Here is a 12777-nt window from a genome sequence, read left to right as displayed (position 1 = left end):
ATTCTTCACGGCATCATCGACGCTTTTGGCTAGCAGCAGTTTTGTACATTTTCCCATTGAAAATCAGCCCGCGACCCGACATCGAAAACGACCTATGCACCCGGCTTCCCTGGGGCAGGTAACAGTGGTACCTCGGTACTCTCGTGGTAGTGGGCTCCTCAAAGGCTTAACTCTAAGCCCTTAACTTTGAACTCCTGCTAGAAGTGTCTTTAATCTGTTTAAATCAAACCGCGACATTCTCCATAGGCTATAATAGAGATCCCGATAGCAGCTATTTCCACTACATGCGCCTCCCATGGGTCCCCTTCCTCATAACCTGGGGTGGATTCTTAAGGGGCCAGCGATCCTAAATGCCCTAGGCATTGTCTGTAGAATTGTCGTGGTTCTTATACCACTTTTTTAATATATGGTTTGGTCCCCCTGGGGCCCTGTGATTCCAGTGCTAATTATTGTATCTATCAATGCTTGTTTGAATTGTAACTTTGCCTCTAGCCTCATAAAGAGACTTGTGGGATTCTGTTTAGAATAAATACATATATTTTATATATATACCTGTGTGGGCTACTCTTTCATTTGGTCATTCAAGAGGTTATCTATGGTAAAACAATAAGCCTAACACTCCTTCAAGACTTAGCCTGAAGGCTGCTCTCCACAGCTACCACTAGGATAGCTTTCTTTAAAGGTTGTCTTAAACCTATCATCAATAAGAGTCGAAATGGACTGGTACAAGGTATCCCCTATAACTAGGAGACAGCATATGCCAGGCCAACTTCTCACAGTGATGATGTAGGTACTACTAATTTGAGGGATGCTTTGTTGAGCTCGTTTACATTGCTCTGTGAGACAGTTAAACCGGCATACCTTAAGCGAAACCATCTTTTTACTCTTTATCGGGTTTATTGGTCTCCGGTGAAATTGTCAAAATTTTCAGGAATTTAACATGTGTGTTCGAGATGCCAGGGTCCTTCAGCAAATGACTGTCACATGTTTTTAACTTGCCCCATGATTACAAAATTTTGGATGGATTTGTGTGAATTTTTGACAGATGTAATAGGAATCCTGATAGAAGTAACCCCTGCGCTTATATTTTTTGCATTGGGCCAGGATAGTATTCTTGGTCTCAAATAAAACTGCGGCAAGGTTAATTTTTATGTTATTTTATTGGTAAGAAGAGAGATCTGTAAAGCCTGGAAATCGGCTGCTCCACCCCTTTTCTCTGACTGTAAAAACAGCATTATATATATAAGTCAACAAGACATGGCATGTGATTCCAGAAGCCGGGAAAAGATTTGGGCCATGTTGGTTGATTGGTGCCAGAGGAATGGGGTCCAATGATTAAGCCAAAGAATAGCTGTCGGTCTGGGTCCCCCTCTTTTGTATTCTTGTGTGTCAAGCGTAAGAGGGGTTGGAGTGGAAACAGCTAGATTTCTTGTGTGGAAAGACTCCATTCCCATCTTGCTCCCAGCAGGGGAATAGTGAGTATAGACAACAGGTTAATTGGCAGGATGAGGACCTTTAAAGAAGAAAAAAAAAAACTGTTGTGGTTGGACATGTACGTTTTAGGGTATAACTGGGGTGCTTCTAGGGGTGTGGTTTAGCTGTTAGCAGGAAGGAGAGGAGTGCATTCAAGAGATAGAGGGGTGATTTGTCACTGTCCGTCGGTTTGCACAGGTCTAGCTGTTCCTGTCTCTGTTCCGTCCCTGTATCCTAAAATCTTTGTTCCCTGACTCTATTTCAGGGGACCCCCCACTACCTCCTTGGCCAGGGGGGTGGTATTTCTCTGATCCTTTGGGTTAGTATATCTTCATGATTTGTATTTTGCATAATCATTTGCATATGTATTTTTATGTCTCTGAAACTTATGTCTCTTCATCTATCCACTCCTTCATATGCATATCGTTCATTTGATGAGTATGACACTGTTGGCATTTTGCTGATGTTTTTCTATCCCTCTTTGTGAGATTTCTTTGTTTGCATTGTAACCTGTATGCGATGACCATTAATTACACATTATTTTGGGATAAACGTTATTAATCTTACCGAGAGTCTGTGATTATTTAGCTAACTAGATAGTTAGATAGTACTATTATTACCATCAACTTCTCAACTAATTGGTCCATCGACCAGAGGAAAGAGAGTTGGTTACAGGTTCAGTTATGTATTTAGAAATGTTAGATATGAACCTGTAAAAAAAAAACTGTTCACGTCATTAAAACTTGACCTCCAGCGCATCAGGGATTTCATGAGTAGGGTGAATGTGTATGGGCCATTTGAATGTAATGTTATTGAGTATTGATCCCTGATTAGGTGTAGAGCTGAATCACATTAAAGCTTAAGTGGTTTTCTATACCTAATTTCAGTACATATGTTTATCATACATGATGATTATTTTTATTTTATTGTAAATATAATGTATTGTAAATATATGGCGACCACATTTAGGTGGCATGTTTGATTTACTTCTTTATACTTTTATTGAATATGGTTAACTAACAATCACAACCATTGTATTCCGCAATGATAAACATATTGGCTTTCCCAGTGCATGCTTCCTTTTTAGGTCTCGCCTAGCTATTGCGTTTACGCAATCGCAATGCGAGACTCTAGTAAGAGGGGCTCCCAAAAGTGCTCCCAAAAGTGGATTGCATGGCGAGCACGCGCACAATCACGTGCATCGTGCCACCATGCAATCCACTTTTGGGGAAGCGCTTCAGCCCACTGGCACCTGCACTGGCGACGGGCGTGCGGTTACGCGCACAATGACGAGCAGAGGCGCCATATGGCTTTTCTCTCTCGTCATGGTGCGCGCACATCGCACACCACTCGCCAGCCAGCCTGCTTTCACTTTTGCGCCTCATTCTTGTTTATTTAACTACTACGGAGTTTGAGCCACCCACGGAAACAGGTTGCTTTCTGCTGTTTAAAAATCTATTTTACAACTATCCCTAAAGTTTTCAGTCTTAGTCTGTTTTTCTGTTTACATGACTTGGCTAATTGCCCCACAAATTCGATAAATCTATTTTGCAGTCACAAACGCAAAGTATTTTGCGTGGTTCGTGATCCATTAGTGGTAGTAGAATAGTATGACCGCACTAAGAACGTAGAGACGCCAGACATATTTAAATGGCGCAAAATGTTGTGTACTCAAATGTAAACTAAACAGTGTAATTAATTATAGCAAGCACGTTTAAAAGTAAAATTTCAAATAGACGTCTTCAAACACGTCAAAGTCAAATAAAGCGGCAGATCGATAAGTATTTATTTACCATCTACATTATATTTAATAAAAATATTTTGCTTTGTTTATATTAAAATGTGTATAAATAAATGTCATTACCTAGGCAACATTTGCCCGTGCTCATCTTTAGCCAATGTTACTGTTGTAATGCAAGCTTCTAAGACGGCCACTCATTATTTTAAGGATTGAGGCTGTTCTTTACAGCCCACGTTTCTCTTCTCTTTCTATACTTATTCCAAGCTGCTAGGACAACAGCTCCCACGATGCTTTGCTGCCGCGCATGCCCACTGGGCTTTGACGTGTGTTTACCTGCTGTGGTGCACGGACCCTATAGCCATGTTCAGGTCCTTGTCCCTGGGCAGTTGGCTGTGGGGTGATGGAAGACCTGCCTACAGCAGAGCCCAAGTGGATTACATGGCGAGCATGCGCACAATCACGTGCATCGTGCCGCCATGCAACCCACTGGCGCGTGTGGCCCAGCGCTGAACACCACAAATCCCCTCGCCACAGACCGGACCACATTTCATTCACTCATTCACTGGTGGGGCCCATAACACCAATCATTCATTCTACTTTCAGTATCAATGGTCCTCGAGTGAGAGAGGGGAATTTCTTTCTTTATTCCATGCGCTGGAAATGGGAGGAAGAGTGCACCAATCACCTAATGAGTAACAACAAGTTTACCTATACCTCCCTACCTCACCAGGATCTCAATACATTATAACCGTGCAGTTCCTCCCATACTATTGGCCATGGATCAGCTAGTTGCTGGGAATAGCAACCCTTAATTCTTCTAAACAATATACATTGAAATACTTCAAATAATAACCCGACACAGTTCTTTAAATGCAATAATATGTTTATCTAATTAAAGCATAAGGAAATCATATAGCATTCAATATTTTAGTTCACATATTTACCTAATCTGGCTAAATGGCGTCCTCTATGTCAAATTCAGATCTTTCGTCTCTATGCCCATAAATCAAAGAATCAGTTGGTAAGTTAATAGGGCATCTGATCAGTCCATCAGAATCTCTGTTAAGCAGCTGTCCAGCAGTGTCACCGTCCTCTCCGTCAGCATAACGTCGGGCAAACTGGTAAAATGAAGGTGGGCTCGCAATGGAATAGAATAAAATGGAATCCTGTCCTATCCTCTCTAGTCTACTTTTATAGTACATTTTTATCAACGAAATGTTTCAATACATGTTTCAGAACAAATTTAATTGGTTAAACCAGGATCATTCTTCCTGATTCTCATACATTAAATGTTGCATTAGATTCAGCTTCTCAATTTGTGAGTAAATTAGCAACAGTTTCTAGTCCATTCAGGGATGTTGATTCCCATGCGGAGTTGTGTCCTTAGTGTCATCAATTATAACAGTTCATAGTTTAAGTAAGTCTTTTGTTTGATGCTTGGCACTCCTCCCAGGATGTCCTTCACGGATACAGTCTGCCTGGGGTCAGAACGAGGTTATTGTTGCTCATCTTTTAGCGCAGGCGCACTTCACTCAGTGACTTCTGTGTCATGTCGGGGCGTCAGAATAGGGATGGCAGCCATTTTGTGGCCACTCCAGAAAGGTCAACTTAAGCAAAGAAACATAAAACGTAATTAATACATGGAAATGACTATTAAAATGTTATTCCCTCACTAACCCCTCTATGTGTGTGTATTTATCTAGCAAAAGCAACACGCATTGCAGTTTATACTCACAATTTAAAGCACGATTCACAAATCACATCACAAAAGCAACATATAACATGCCGATTCTAAATATCTGACATTAGTATAGGTACAAAATTAGTTTATGTATCAATCAAGCCATGCAAATGCGTTTCCCACATGTATTTTCTAATTAGTAATGTTGATTATTTAAACACAGCAAACAATTATTACTATTAATGTTAATCAATTATTCATGTTAGTTCAAAATGATGAAATGGAGGAGGTATAAAATTCTTAGGGAAAACCTCGCTCCAGCACGTGCACTGGCGACGGGCGTGCAGTTACGCGCACAATGACGAGCAGAGGCGCCATATGGCTTTCCTCTCTCGTCATGGTGCGCGCACATCGCACACCACTCGCCAGCCAGCCTGCACACCCCTCCCCCACCACAGAGCGCGTCTCGCGGCCGCGCGCCTTTTTGTTGCTTGTTATTTATGACACAGTTCCTTCTTTCTCAGAATAACACAATTTCGTAAATTAGTTATAAAAGGGACCGGCATTCCACCTTTAGATAAACCGGTTTGGAAGCGCAATTTTCTCTCTTGAATATTAGGTGATTTTTACTTCCTTATAATGTAGCGAACTTCCATTTTATTTTCCCTTTGCCCTTGTCCGTATCTGACCAAAACTGTGATTTCCCCTATATATGCGTTCCGTGTCAGCATCTTTTGCTTGATTAAGGTGTGTTGGTCTGAGCTTCTGTTTTGTTTTGTGTAAGGGTCAATTAAAGGCCACGTGAGATGTGTTTACATAATGCACTTTCCTATCATTGCCGCATAGTGTGTGGATGCAGTTCTTTGTACGGCACATTATGAAAATTCTGTGACAAGTTACCAGCAGCAGTAATCAAGAGAAAGAAATGCTATAAAAAATGTTGTTCTTCGTGCAATTCCACACTTTTTGCAACCAAAGAGTATATTCGGTGGTTATGCGGTGTGGCGCACAATATCACAGCATCTGGGTACTACAATAGATCGTGGGTCGCATGACTCTTGTACAAGACAACCGCAGCATTGTAGCCTGACTTCTCCACATCCGGCGGATTGTGACAGCAGTGACGGATGATCCTTAAATCAGCTGGGGCCACAAAGGGCCTTTTTATCCCCCACCACAGAGCGCGTCTCGCGGCCACGCGTCTTTTTGTTTTTTTTACTGCCAACATGTTTAAGGCCCACGCATTTTAAGACCTGCAAAGAAGTCCTTACTCACTGGGAAAGAGGAAAAGGAAGCTTGAGAAAGCCCTTCCCGTAAACTGTGATGTCATCAGCTAAGAAAAGCGCTTCAAACGAGCTTTCATTAGAAAAGAAAGGGTGTCTCGTTTCTATCATTAGGTTGATAGATTTGCATCACATTCTTTACCATTTCAAAGCTTATGGTGTTCTGGTGGGAGGATGGTTCACTTATTTTTGTCCCAAGCCTCAAATTTTGCAGTGGCACGTAGCTATGAGCAAGTTGAAATTCTTACTTTGTCAGAAATATAAATGAAAGGCTGCAAATACTTGACAACTAAATTCCTAACTTTAGAAACTAGAGAACACAGTCTACTGACACTGTCAGGATCCTGAAGCCCTCTAAGCATTAACTGTCAAAAGATAGACCTCTCGATGTAGTCTCTTTTCTAACGTCTAGTATTCGACTATCCAGTGCACTGGAGACACTGATCAAAACATTCTACAGATGTGAACAAGCAGTTGTTTTTCAACGGACTAAATGAAAACAAAACGAATTGAAATTCATTCCCTGCCAGGTTCGTCTACCTTTTTGTGATGGCGAGTTATGTGCTAACCATTAATTAAGGTGTTGCTGTGTTCTTGGAACAAATCCTGCTAGACTCTCAACTTACTACCAACGAATTGTAACCAACTCAACCAGCAAACTGTTTTCATTCTACAAGAAAGCAAACAAGCATTTGCAATGCAATAGTGTAGTGTATGCCTTTAAGGTTTCTATTGTTTTTATTTAATCCTGTATCGTGGAGCGTGGCGTGGAATCTCTCGTGGGTTCTGGACAGTTTCCAATCCAGAACGTCAGATACTGGCTGATGTACTGGAGAGAAAACTGTCTAGCCTGGCGCTCGCCTGTTCTTTGTAAAAAATAAATATCACTTGGATTATACTGCTCCGACCTTCATTACACTGGCGACGACGAGGGATTGCCCATGAAGACTCCTACACGTTAACTAAGCACTTCAGTTAATCAACGCGGTGAATCTCCGTCGAGGGACAGATCGCGAAGTGGGACATTATTTATTTATTTTTTCTACTTTTACCGCCTCCTCTACTTGCTGTAACCCAACGTTTCAGTGCAGCACCGCATTCAAGTAAGCCTTACTACTTACTTTTGGAAGTGGTTGGGGGGCCATCGGGCGCATTTTTCGACGGCTGCTGGCATTCCATGGCTTCAGCGCGCTCCCGTCATCATTGGAGTAGCGCGAGCTGGGCATGCGCGAGCAACCATAGAGGCTTAGCGCTCAATTACACAATGCAACCCCAGTGAAGCAGCGGTGCGAGCTGAGAATGCGCGAAGGACAATAGAGCGCAGAAACACACAACGCGACCTTGGCACAAGCGGCGGCCATCTTGGGGGTAGTTGTGTGAAGCGGAGGAAGTGTAGGAGATCCTTCAAGCTGTTGGAAATATACGTTTGAAGAGAAAAATAAGGATTATAAGCACAAGTATTAAATATTAAATTAAGGGGCAGTAAACTACATAACAAGAACGAATATAAGGATGAAAAGAAATAAAGGTACATAATATAAAAAAGAACAGGCGAGAGAGTCGGGGGAATCAGTTATCCTAATAAACAAAGAATCTTTAATTTAAAGATTAATATTGGAGATTAAAGAGTCATTCCTTACAGACTGAAGGAAATTGATCTTGAAATATACTGATATACAGCACATGGATCAGGGAGACCAAGCGTCCCAAACGGAAATACACGTTATGGCTCAACAAAATTTCTCCATAAGCTCCCCACATGCATTTTGGGTAAGTGGAGCACAACCTATTATTAAATGGATGGAATGGAAAGAGTACTTTGTGAATTATATTGAGGCCATTGATGAGGAGGGTAAGATGAAACCAGAACAAAAGAAAAGGCTGCTACTTCACTCTTTGGGTCCGGTAGGTTTAAAGACATACATGCGAATGCAGAAAACCACAAATGGTGAGGGGAACGTGTTTACAACAGCGCTTAACGACCTTGACAGATATTTTGCCCCAAAGGTGTGCATCGGCGTAGTAAGGCATAGATTTTTCCAAAGGAAACAGAACAAAGAGGAACCTGTGGATGAGTGGTTAGATGATTTAAAGAGATTGGCAATTGATTGCAAATTTGACAATTTGCACGACGACCTCGTTAGGGACCAATTAGTCATGCATAACAACAATTCTGGGTTACAAGACAGATTATGGGTTAATGGTGATGCACCTTTAGATGATGTACTAGCAATAATAAGGAAATCGGAAATGTCCGGAAGATGCGCCACCGTAGTTAAGGAATCTGGTAAAGAACCGGCTGGCGTTTTTAAAGTACAAAATGCAAACAAAAATCAAGGCCTGCGATGGCCTATCCAAGTTCAGAAGTCGGCACAGAAGGAATGGAAGCACGAAGAGAGGAGATGTTACCGTTGTGACAGCAAGGAACATTTGGCTTTCAGCAAATATTGCCCAGCGTTAAAGAAGAAATGTGGCATTTGTGGACTGATGGGTCATTTTAGCAAGATGTGCCGCAGGAGGGGCAATGTGAAATATGTGTCTGATGGTGATGAGAATGAGGAAACCACAGGGGATACTGAGGACAGTTGTGTCAAAAGCTTAATGGGGAACTATGTTTTGAATGTCTCTGATGAATCAGTCAAAGGGAAACCTATTTGTGAAGTGTCCTTCGGGGGTATCAAGGTTAAGGTGTATGCAGATTCTGGTTCACCTTATACTATCGTAAACCAGTCTGTCTGGAAGGAAAAGTTCATAGATAAAATGGGTCAAGACTTATACCCTACTGATGTGAACCCAGTAAGTTTTACGGGGGAAAAAATTAACATGCTAGGGTTCAGATGGCTCACGTTCTGGTTCAAAGGAAGAACGGCAAGAGGCAAATTATATGTAGCAGAACATGGACCATCTGTTTTGGGTTGGTTCGACCAGAAGAACTTACACATCATTTTGGACCCCAACAGTGAGGAGAAGGTTTTAATAATGGATGAAACTTATAGAATGGGGGAGTCATTAGCTGAAAAATATCCGAGTGTTTTTGGGAAAGGTTTAGGAACTCTCAAAGGGTTTGAGCACAAAATTGTACTCAAGGAAGCAAATGTACCCAAGGTCCATAAGGTGAGACCGGTACCTATCCTGATAAGAGATGAAGTAAATAAAGAGATTCAAGATTTGTTGGCTAAAGATGTAATTGAAGAAGTAGAGAGCTCGGAATGGATTTCTCCAGTTGTCGTCGCAAGGAAGGGAAACGGAAAAATCCGTCTATGCATTGACTTACGCCATTTGAATAATAACATTGTAATAGATAAATTCCCATTACCAAAGATAAACGAAATGGTTTCCTCACTCAGAGGTGCTAGTTGGTTCTCAACTATTGACTTGTCAGCAGCCTACCATCAAATTATGCTAGCACCAGAATCAAGGAGGCTGACTGCTTTTATTACACCCTTTGGGTGTTATCAGTTTAAGCGTATGCCTTTTGGGCTTGCATCAGCCGCTGCGGTTTTCCAGCGACTGATGCATAAGCTTCTGGGGGCAATGAAGGGTGTAAGTTTCTTCCAAGATGACATTCTGATAGCTGCTGCTAGTAAAGGGGAACATGATGACTTACTTAATAAGGTCTTGGGGATTTTGCAGAATGCTGGGTTGTGTGTAGAACTTAGCAAATGTAAATTTGGTGAAAGGGAGGTATCCTATTTAGGACACATCATTAGTGGTGAGGGGGTAAAACCAAAACCCTCGCTTATCAATGCAATCATAAGATCACCAGCTCCTTGCACTAAGGAGGAGGTTAGATCATTTCTAGGAATGAGTGAGTATTGCTCAAAATTCATACCTAATTTTGCTAGTGTGTTGTACAACATACGTTCACTTTTAAAGAAAAATGTGAAATTTGAATGGACAATGGAGTGTGAGAAGGAATTTTCAATGATCAAAACTTACTTGGACAATGTGAATGCTTTAAGTAGTTTTGATCCGAACCTAGAATGTTTCTTGACAACAGATGCAAGTGACAAGGGATTGGGTGCAGTTTTGTCACAGAAGAGTAAGGACGGTCGTGAAAACATAATTTTGTTTGCTTCAAGAGCCTTATCCCCTGCTGAAACCAGGTATCCTATCATTGAAAGAGAAGCACTAGCATGTGCCTGGGCATTAGAGCATTTTAGAGCTTTTGTGTGGGGCAAACCTATTATCATCCGTACTGACCACCGACCTTTAGTCAAGATTTTGACTAGTGAGGGTAGTGTAGGAGCTTCGGCTAGGCTGTCAAGGATTTCCATGAGAATGAAGGAATACATTTATAAAATCATCTATGTACCTGGGAAAGACAACGTAGTCGCAGATTGTCTTTCTAGACTACCTGCTCCTTTAGAGGAATGTGAAGAGGACCCTTGGAGCAATTTTAGTATTGCTCTTATCCAAGATTCAGGCACCCCAGTCATCACCAAAACAGAATGGCTTGAAGAGCTGTCCAAAGATGATGTGTTAGCGTCAATTTGTAATTACATATGCAAGGGTTGGCCAAAGAAACTGAAAATGATTTTGGAAGAAAAAAATTATTGGGATGTGAGAACTGAACTGACTTTGGATAAAGGGTTGTTAATGAGAGGTGATAGAATCATTCCTCCGAGAAGTCTGCGGAAGAGAGTTTTAGAATTATGCCATGAGGGACATTTTGGAGTGGTCAGAACAAAAATTGTGGTTAAAGGTGTATTTTGGTGGCCAGGAGTAGACATGGAGGTGGAGAAGTTTGTTAGAGCATGCCCAATTTGCTCCTCTGCGGATAAATCCTTGAAGACTTTAAGACCTCCTATGAGCGAAGGATTAATTCCCAGTCTTCCGTGGGAAGTAATTGCTATTGATATTTTTGGGCCTGTAGGGGACTTGAGAGAGTATGGCATTGTGGTAGTTGATTTATTCACTAAGTGGCCTGTGGTCAGAATTGTAAACAAAGTGGACACACTAACAGTTTTGGAATTCTTGGATGAAATATTTGTTTTGGAAGGTTTGCCTGTGTGTGTTTTGAGTGATAATGGGGTACAGTTTACTTCTAATACCGCAAAAGAATATTTCAAGAAGTGTGGTATTCAACATAAAACTACTTCGCTTTATAATCCTAGCGGGAATGGCACGGTGGAGCGTTTTAATCGAGTAATTAAAGGCGTAATCTAATTGGCAATGAGTAAACATTTAGATTGGAAATTAGAACTGCAAAAGGCAGTTTGGGCATATAGGATAACGGAGCTTTCCACAACAAGATTATCACCTTTTGTAATGATGAGAGGTAGAAGACCCAGATCGAAGTTTTGCCCCGACTGGTTAGTCAAAGGTGGGGTTGAACAGTGGTCACCGGAAGAAGTAAAGAGTAATTTAGAGACAGCACATAGTAAGAGTAAGGAATATTATGATGCACAGCATGGAGCCAAGGATGTAAGTATAAGTGTAGGTGACTGGGTAAAAATTAGAAGACCCATTAAAGTTCCTAAAGGAGAGAGTAGGTTTGAAGCAGCACAGCGAGTGGCGGAGGTCCTCCGCAATGCTGTAAAACTTGAAGATGGTAGGGTGTGGAACATGAAAAATGTCGCAATTGATTTTGATCAGGTGCATTCTGACAATACACCTAATGTAGAGCACACAAATAATTTTGATTGGGTGGAAGATTATTTTAATGGTAGTGAAGTTCAAGCTGACTTGGGTAGTAAAGGTCATTCAGATAATGCAGAATCTCAACAAGATAAGACTTTGACTGAGCCCCGAGTCAATGCGGAATCACATGGGGAGGGTTCCGTTCTTCCGACTAGTGTTCCCACGGTAAAGAAGGGGGAAGTGGGTCCTAGCGCATCCAGTATCAATATGGGAACGGTGAGTGGTGGTGACCCAGTTGGAGACAGTGGGAAAAGGAAAAGAGTTTTACCTGCATGGCTTAAGGAATATGTCAGGTAATGGGTAGGGGGTATAGCTGATTTAAAATTGTTTTGCTTATAGTGATATGTCCCTGTTTCCTTCCTTACCCATGCTCAATACCTTTTGTTTTATTTTTGGTGTATGTTATTTATAGTGATGTGATTTACATTTTTGTTGTTATTCCAAGAGAGGGGGATGTGTAGTGTATGCCTTTAAGGTTTCTATTGTTTTTATTTAATCCTGTATCGTGGAGCGTGGCGTGGAATCTCTCGTGGGTTCTGGACAGTTTCCAATCCAGAACGTCAGATACTGGCTGATGTACTGGAGAGGAAACTGTCTAGCCTGGCGCTCGCCTGTTCTTTGTAAAAAATAAATATCACTTGGATTATACTGCTCCGACCTTCATTACAAATAGGTCTCTCATTCACACAATTTGATCTATTGGCATTGTAAATGACAATGCCTTTTATTTAGGTATTGGTTTTTAAAACTTAAATAAAAGGCATTGTCATTTACAATGCCAATAGCTTAAACTCGCGTAAATGCGAGACCTATTGGCTATGCCAATGCTTGTTGGTGTTTCCATACTTTTTGTATCTTCTTATTTCCGTTCAACGATTGATCATCGATTTCCATTTTTGTTTCGCTTTTTTCTCTTTTGTTCTACATTATTTACGTTTTTTAATAGTTCGTCCTTC

Source organism: Triturus cristatus, chromosome 7 (genome assembly GCF_964204655.1).
Source record: "Triturus cristatus chromosome 7, aTriCri1.1, whole genome shotgun sequence".
NCBI classification, from domain to species: domain Eukaryota; kingdom Metazoa; phylum Chordata; class Amphibia; order Caudata; family Salamandridae; genus Triturus; species Triturus cristatus.
The sequence above is the reverse complement of the archived record's forward strand: the minus strand, read 5'-3'. Positions refer to the sequence as shown.